The sequence below is a fragment of the Gopherus evgoodei genome, chromosome 3, assembly GCF_007399415.2.
Source record: "Gopherus evgoodei ecotype Sinaloan lineage chromosome 3, rGopEvg1_v1.p, whole genome shotgun sequence".
Lineage (NCBI taxonomy): Eukaryota > Metazoa > Chordata > Testudines > Testudinidae > Gopherus > Gopherus evgoodei.
The window spans coordinates 12,722,183-12,730,829 of record NC_044324.1 but is presented as its reverse complement, the minus strand read 5'-3'; the positions used below and the strand labels follow the sequence as shown (position 1 = coordinate 12,730,829).

General features: G+C 42.8%; 1 pseudogene; it reads right to left on the bottom strand.

Annotated features, from left to right (window-relative positions):
- Positions 1 to 7,298: 7,298 nt before the first annotated feature.
- Positions 7,299 to 8,323, bottom strand: LOC115649475 (annotated as a pseudogene).
- Positions 8,324 to 8,647: the final 324 nt, after the last annotated feature.

The following is an 8,647-nucleotide window of genomic DNA, read 5'->3' as shown; positions in this document are numbered from 1 at the left end:
GGAATAGAAGATTAGAGAGCCTGTAGGTGCGTGTGGTCACTCTCAGAGCCCAGAGAGAACAAAGCAAAACTCAAAAAACACAAGCAAAGACTTCCCTCCACCGAGATTTGAAAATATCTTGTCTCCTGATTGGTTCCCTGGTCATGTGTTTGGTTCCCTGTTTGTTAACCCTTTACAAGTAAAAGAGAGGTTAACCCTTAACTATCTGTTTATGACACCATCACATATGAGGAAATCACCCTCAGCATTACAATTATGGCAAACAGAATCCTCATCAAGGCATTTCATGTGGAGGAGCCATGTCAGCGTGAGCTGAGAGCGATACAGGATTTTATACTGCGGGGCTTCCATGTAAACCCAGGCAGCTGCAAACAAACAAATCGATTTAAGGATGTTGCTCTGCCTCGTCGCTGAGCCGTGGAATTCAAAGGGCCTCATTCTCATCTGCCTTTTAGCTTGGCCGGTCCAATGTGGGTGTTAAATGGCACCACTGGTGTGAGTGGAGAACTCAGATCCCATAGCGCTTTACATCCAGTTGGGTAAATGGCCACACCAGGCGCGGGGCAGTGTAGAATCAGGCCCTGTTTAATAATACATGGGCAGTAGAGAACAGAGCTGAGATTGCGTGTCTCCCATTGGGTGAGTATGGCCTACGTTCTTTGTTCCCAGATGTATACGTTTACATGCAGCCATATTAAAATACATGTGGTTTGCTCGCTTGTGCGCGGTTTACTAAGCGATCCAGCTCACTCTGAATCAGTGCCCTGTCCTCTCCTTTACTTACCACCCCTCCAATTTTTGGGTCGTCTGCAAACTTCACCAGTGGTGATTTTATGTTTTCTTCCACATCATTGATAAAGATGTAAAATAGCATAGGACCCCTACTGGACGCAGACCTGCTTGATGGCAATTCTCCTATCAGTTAGTCAGTTTTGAATGCATTTAATGTGTGCCATATTAATTTAATATCATTCTAAGTTTTTAAATCAGTGTTGTGCAGTACCACATTAAACACCTTACAGAAGTCTCAGTATATTATATCAATTCAACACTATTAACTCTGTCAACCAACCTTGTAATCTCATAAAAGAAAGATAAAGTTATTTTGACAGGATCTATTTTCCATAAACCCATGTTGATTTGCAGTAATTACATTACCTCCTTTAGTTCTTTATTAATCAAGTCCCATATCAGCTGCTCCATTATCTTGCCTGGGAGCAATGTCAGGCTGACTAAAAATTGGCACAACATTAGCCTTCTTCCAGTCTTCTGGAACTTCCCCAGTGCTCCAAGACTTATTGAAAAATCAACATTAATAGTCCAGTGAGCTTCCCAGCCAGCTCTTTAAAAATTCTTGGATTCAAGTTATCTGGAACTGCAGATTTAAAAATGTCTAACTTTAGTAGCTACTGTTTAACCACCTCCAGATATACTAGTGGAATAGAAAGAGTTGTTACCAATCACCATATGACAAGACTGCATTGTATGTTTTTCCCCCAGATAGAAAACAAATATTTAATAAACACTTTTGCCTTATCTGCATTATTACTGATAATCCTATCATTTCCATCTAGTAGTGAACCAGTACCATTGTCAGCATTCTTTTTGTCTCATATATTTTAAATATGCCTTTTTATTGTCCTTAACTCTGCTCTCCATATATTTCTCCTTGCGTCATTTTGCTTCCCTTATCAATTTCCCACAATTCCTAGGTTCTGATTTGTATTAATTACTATCAACTTTCCCTGTTTCCATTTGTTATATATATAATTTTTTTTTACAGCTGCCTTCACTTCTCCTTTAAACCAGGTTGGTTTTTTAACCAGTGCAGATTTCTTCCTCGGTTATAGGATTGTGGTGTTTTTGGCATCTAGGAAGGTGTTCTTAAATATTCGCAGTTATCATTCACATTTTTTTCTGATTAAATTCTTCCTCCTAACAGATTTGGCTAAATTATTTTCAGTTTTATAAAACTGGCTGAATAAAGCACCAGGTATATGTACTACTGGTCTGGACTTTATTCTGCTTGCACATTATGAATGTGATCAAGTTATGATCACCTGTACCTAAGCTACCAGTAACTTTTAGTTCTGCGATCAGTGCCTCTTTATCTGTTAGGATAAGGTCTAATATAGAATTCCCCCATTTGACTGCAACATTTTTTGAGTTAGGAAATTGTCATCTGTGTGTGTAGAAATTGCAAGGATATTTTAGTATAAGGATATTTTAGTACTGGCAACATGAAGTCTACAGCATCTGTCACTCAGACTGAAGTCCCCCTTGATCATGCAGGCTTTATTCCTGTGCATTATAGACGGGTGAATAAGGAGCTTATCATTCTGTTCACTAGTGTAGCAGAAACCAGTACCCCATCTTGTGCTTTAGGTGATAGGACATTGATCCTTAAGCATTCAAGCACTTATTAACCATGCCATAGTCATCACTATTAAAGACACATGCACCATCATTGCTGACTCCTGGGAATCCAGAAATCATGGAGACTTTGCATCTGAGCATATCCTATCCCCTTTGTCACTAATTATCTTATCGATCCTGTTTAGCAAAATCTTGCTTCCTAATTTGTAATCAAGAAACTTTGCTGGCTCAGTTGTGTTCACAAGATGTGTAATCACTTAAGCAGAGCATGTGCTGTGTTATTTCAATAAATAAAAAGAAGAATGTTCAGGTGTCCTTGGAAGCTAGTAGATTGTGTTAGAAAGTTGGAAGGGGGGGGAGGGGCCCTAGGCCCGGATATTTCTTTGTGAATTTTCTCTTCTAGTCTAAGATTCCAGATAGCAGGGCCGTCTTACACAGGCGCCGACTTTCCAAAGTGCCAGGGGGTCCTCAATCCCTGGCTCTGCCCCAGGCCCCAACCCCACTCCACCCCTTTCCCCAAGGCCTCGTCTCTTCCCCCACCCTGCCACTTCCTGCCCAGTTCTGCCCCCTCCCTTGAGCACGTGCTACATCCCTCCTCCTCACCCTCCCTCCCAGCCCCCTGCACACCTTGAAACAGCTGACTGCAGCGGGTGGGAGGCACGGGAGGGAGGGGGACGCGCTGATTGGCGGGGGCCGGCGGCAGGCAGGAGGCGCTGGGGGGATGTGCTGATGGGGTGCTGCTGGTGGGTGCTCAGCGACCACCATTTTTTCCCCCATGGGTGCTCCAGCCCTGGAGAACCCACGGAGTCGGTGCCTATGGCTTCTTATGGGGAGCTGTTTGATAGTCATAAGAAACATCAGCACTTAACTAGTCCACAGCTCATTGTTCTAGAAGAACCTGCCGGTTACTCTAGGATTGCAGTGTCACGGATCCACAGGCTCTGTGCTGTGCTTCTGCTCTTAAAGTGTCCATGGGAGGTAGCCCTTCAGTGGACCAAGGATCTAGGCCCCCGTGATGGCGTTCTAGATCCTTACAAGGGCACTGTGCTGGCCCCCGCCCTAGCCTTGCCCCTCGGGGAGGGAAGCTGGGACGGGGCCACACGCTGACCTTCTCCCCATCGAGGTCCACACGGGCACTTAGGGAAGCTAAGGGTAGTGTGAAAGTAGAATGAATTATATTGTAAAAATAAGAATGGATTAAAGAAATGTTGTATGTACCTTTAAGCAGAGATAAGAAATGTTGAAATACAGGTGCCAGGAAAAGAAACATTAGGCATAAACAAGGGTGCTAATGGCGAAACATTAACAGAAGATTGCTAATAGTTAGAAAGGAAATAAGATATGCATGCCTAGCCCAGGTGAACTTATCAGATTCTGCTTCCTTTGTTATCTTGTTAAGTGCTCGCCCTTTTATCTGTATAAATAAGATAATGTGAGCACCATGCAAGACACAAACTATCTGGATGTTATTAGCAGAGCGCTGTGCTAATAAAACAGAGTGGTCTGGCAAACTGTGAGTCCTGAGTCTAACTTTGAAAATTTGGAGGTCCCACTGAGATGGCAACCATCTTCACTGGAACCGTGTGATTCCTGACCATTTTTGTAGGATGACCGTGGCAGCCGGCACCTGGGCATTTGGCCCGAGCGGTCCTCCACTAGGGCAGAAAGGCGCACAGCCACAGTGAAGTCTACGCCATCGAACCTGTTGGTTCCCACTCTGTTCTGGTAGGGATCCTGGGATCTGACATCAGGAATCTGGTCAGGTAATTATTTCTGTGTTTTGTCCGGACTGAGGACTGCCCTGTCTCTGTGTCTATCCGTCCTCCTGTGGAGTGTTTGAGTCTGGGTGCCATCTCCGTCCGGGGATCGGCCGACCAAGGGGTTCCTGTCCCCGCAGTCTGAGTGAGTGGAATCTGCACAATCGCAGCCGCACTGCACTTTGGGTAAAACTCCTGGTATGAAAGCAAGGGCGATTGAGGCAGTAGCCTGTGGGCTCCTTTTGTGTGTTGCTCCGGGCATCACTCTGACGAACCCGAATTTCCGTCTTGTGTGATTGGTGTGTTCAGTCCTCCTGTATGGGTAACCAGATGTCTAAGTCGGGACAGTTCCCTAAACGAACACCGGCTCATTTTATGTATTTAGGATGGGTCCAGACTCCTGTAAAAAGGGTCCAGACTCCGTAAATTTCTGGAAAAATGGTCTAGGCTAACTCAGGGGGATCCCAAAACTCAGTGGCCACTGTTAAAATCTTGGAACAAAGACCGAGTGGACGTCTTAGAGCACAAACTTGGCCAGCCTAAAACTAAATTGGCTAAAGGAGAGGTTAACTGTTTCATGCAGTGGTGGGAAGAGGTAAATCGTAGGTGGTCAAAATCAAAACTCGCCTCTCTCAAATATTCAAATAATAAGTTAAAAGCTTTATTAAAAGCCTCCTCTCCACCACCAGACTGAGTGCTCCCCTTTACCCCATTCTCCAAACCCCAGATGGACCCCAACCCCATTCATACTCCCACCTCATTGTAAAAAGGACAAAAAGCCCCTTGTTCTGTTCCCCTTTGTTGTCTGCCTCAGAAACTGATTCTTTAGTGTTCCACTACCAATTCAGCAAGGGGGGTGGGGCTCCTCCACTAGCCCCCACCCTTCCTGGTCCCTTTCCTTAAACATTTCTTTCAAAAAACTTGTGAAATGACCACAACATCACTCACAAACGGTTCATTGGAAAAAGCAGGATTGGGCCCAGAAAAGCAGGCAAGCAACAGATAAAAAAAACAACAACTGAAAAACAGGTTGGAAGCCCTAAGGGAATAGTGTCAGCAGTAAGAAAAGCAGTAAGTGCAGGCATGAACCCCTGGAACAATACTTAAAATGGTGAAATCTGAGTTGATAAAGGTGTCATTGTGGGAGATAAACAAGTGATTTAAGGAAAGAGAGTGAAAAGTTAACTCTACAGAGGTTGGAGAGAATTAAGCAGTTAAACTTTGTGAAAATGTTAAAAAGGACCATGTTAAAGAGAGAGAATTCTTGGTTTCTTGGCAGCCATTCTGAAGGAAAAATGGGTCCTTTGCCAGAAGAATGCCTGTAAATAATCCAAATAATATACAGCTATGTAAAAACAAAGCAGAGTAAAGGAATGTTAAGGAAAAGAAAATGTATATGTATCTGTTTGTCTGTGAAAATATGTGAAGTTCTAAGAATCTAAATCAGCACATCTTGTTTGTAAAACTTCTGTTTTGTAGATGTGAGATAAATTGATTTTTTTTTGTTTTTAATGCCTCTAAAAATTCATTTGACTCTTTAATTCAAAGTTGCAAAACTGACAGACCTTTTTGCAAGACATAGGTAATTAGTGTTGTTTGGCTTTGGGATTTAGCATTTAGCCCTTAAGGGGTAGCTTGATTCTTTACAAAATTTAAAATGTTTTTAAATAAAGACCAAGTCATGGCTGCAATAGGGCAGTCAAAATCAGGAGAATAGGGAGAGATTCTGGAGTCTTTTTGGTTGGTTGGTTTTTTTTGTAACAATAGCAGATAAGAGCTGTAGTGAAAGAATAAGAAATTAACAGTGACCCTCTGAAGCAACAGCAGAAGTTGTCATAAACAGATAGTTAAGAGTTAATGTCTCTTTCACCTGTAAAGGGTTACAAGCAGTGAACCTGGAACACCTGACCAGAGGACCAATCAGGAGACAAGATACTTTCAAATCTCAGTGGAGGGAAGTCTTTGTTTTGTGTTGTTTGTTTGTCTGTTGTTCTCTCTGGGTTCTGAGAGTGACCAGAGGTACTTACAGGTGCTCTAATTTTCTGTTCAAATAGTGAGTATAAGCAGAAAGGCGGTTTAGTCTTTTTGATTGTTTTCTTTATTTGCAAATGTGTATTTTGCTGGAATGATTTTAATGTGTATTTGTGCTGGGGGGGAAGGCTCCTCTCTAGTGTCTATAAGCTGAAAGACCCTGTAACATTTACCATCTAAATTACAGAGACAACTTTTACTTTTTTTCTTTCTTTTATTAAAAGTTTTTCTTTTTTAAGACCTGATTGATTTTTTCCCCTTGTTGAGGCTCAAGGGGATTGAGTCTGTACTCACCAGGGAATTGGTGGGAGACAGGGAGAGAGAAGGGAGGGGGGAAGGTGGAATCCCTCTGTTTTAGATTCACAGAGCTTGAATCTGTATTACCTCTTGGGGAGGTGAAAAGAGGAGGGGGAAGGTGCATTCCTCTCTGTTTTAAGATTCAAGGAGTTTGAATCACAGTGATCTTCCAGGGTAACCCAGGGAGGGAAAGCCTGGGAGAGGCAACGGTGGGGGAAAGGGTTTACTTTCCTTGTGTAAGATCCAGGGGGTCTGGGTCTTGGGGTCCTCTGGGAAGGTTTTGGGGGGACCAGAGTGTACCAGGCACTGCAAGTCCTGGTTGGTGGCAGCATTACAAGATCTAAGCTGGTAATTAAGCTTAGGGGGATTCATGCTGGTACCCCATCTTTTGGACGCTAAGGTTCAGAGTGGGGGTTATACCATGACAGAAGCGAACAAAACAAAAAGAAGCAATGTTAAAAACACTGAGCCTTAAAATGCTCTGTTTAATCAGACTGTTACTTTGATAAGGGTACATGAAAACTCTGCAAGAAAGAAAAAAACAGTTACACCTTATGTAAAAATTGATATGGCCAATGTTTAAAAAAAAGTTGTAGTATAGAAGGAATGTGCATTTTGCCTAGGACATGTGCAGTGCATATTGTAGAAAGGGGTAAAAGAAATGCAACTGAAACATGCTACTGAATTAAAATCCTATTAGGGCTTCAAAAAGAGCCGCAATAGACTGTGCTTTCTTTTTCAGATCTCTGTGTGTTTTGTAAGCAGGAGTCTTTTTTGTTTTGTTTTGTTTTTCACATTCAAAATATTTATTTTGAAGTACACAGAGAGAATTAAGGATTTTTTAGCAGTACTATCAGCATGACTCCGTTTTATAGGCACTAATTCAACAAGTGATTTTTTTTAACATTTGTGTACATATTGACTTGTACTGGACAGAAGAGACTCGTACGCTTCAAGCATTGAGGTATTTTGTATGGTGACTGATATGATCATTAACAAACGTAGCGATGAAGAAGTAGCTGTGATCGTAGCCCTGTTGCAATCTAAAGACTACAGGGATTTTCTGCTGTGTGCAGGCTGCAATAAAGTTGTCAGGCAGTAACTGCCCTGCTGAAAGGAACTGGTCATCTTTGCCTTGATCAATTAAGATATCGAGATGGGAATCTGGATAAGACTTCACAAGATGGGTAGCATCATATGCCTCCCATTTAGTTAGATCTGATCCCAGATATCCACCAAAGGCTTTCTTCCCCCAGGGACACTGAACTGGGTTGCAGATAGGAGCAAATGCTGATACAGATTTGTATTTTCCAGGATTCTTCAAAGCAAGGATAAAGAGCTCCATGACCCCCCACTGAGTGCCCAAAAATAGACATCCTTTCTGAGTCAGCTGGGAAATTGGCTTTTATTAATTTAGGCAGCTCATCCTTTATGTATGAGTACATTCTATAGTTGGTTCTCCATGGTTCCTCAGTGGCATCTACATAAAAACCAGCACCTGTGCCAAAATCCCAGCTCTCATCTTCTCCTTCAATATTGCCGCCACGTGGGCTGGTATCTGGTGCAACTACAATGAGGCCATGTTCAGCTGCAGCTTGATGAAAACCAGATTTGGTAATAAAGTTCTGTTCTGTGCAAGTTAATCCTGGGAGCCGGTACAACACAGGACACTTTCCAATTTCTGCTTTTGGTGGCAAATAGATTCCAAACCTCATTTTGCATTTTAACTCTATACTGTCATGTTCAAACCCCTTCTGGAAACCCTCAAAGCATTTGTTGCTGGAAATCTGTTTCAGTGCCATAATTTCAGCTCAGGCGCCGGCCTGAGGCTCAGAGGCACTGGCGGGCGGCGGAGCCGGAGCAGCCGAGTTAAAAGTGGAAAGAAATCAAAACTCTGGTGGAAGTTGATTGTGTCCCTTTTAAGACATGCATCTGACGAAGTGGGTGTTCACCCATGAAAGCTCATGCTCCAAAATGTCTGTTAGTCTATAAGGTGCCACAGGACTCTTTGCTCCTTTTAAGACAGAGTCTCTGAGCTCTGCTGATGGCTTTGAATCCAAAAGCCAAGCCTGTGCTGATGCAAATTACCTAACTGATAAAGGAAGGTGAGAACTGCCAGGACAAAAGAAATTGCCTAAGTAAAAGACATGGTATAACACGATCCCTTTAAGAGAGTTGATGCTAAT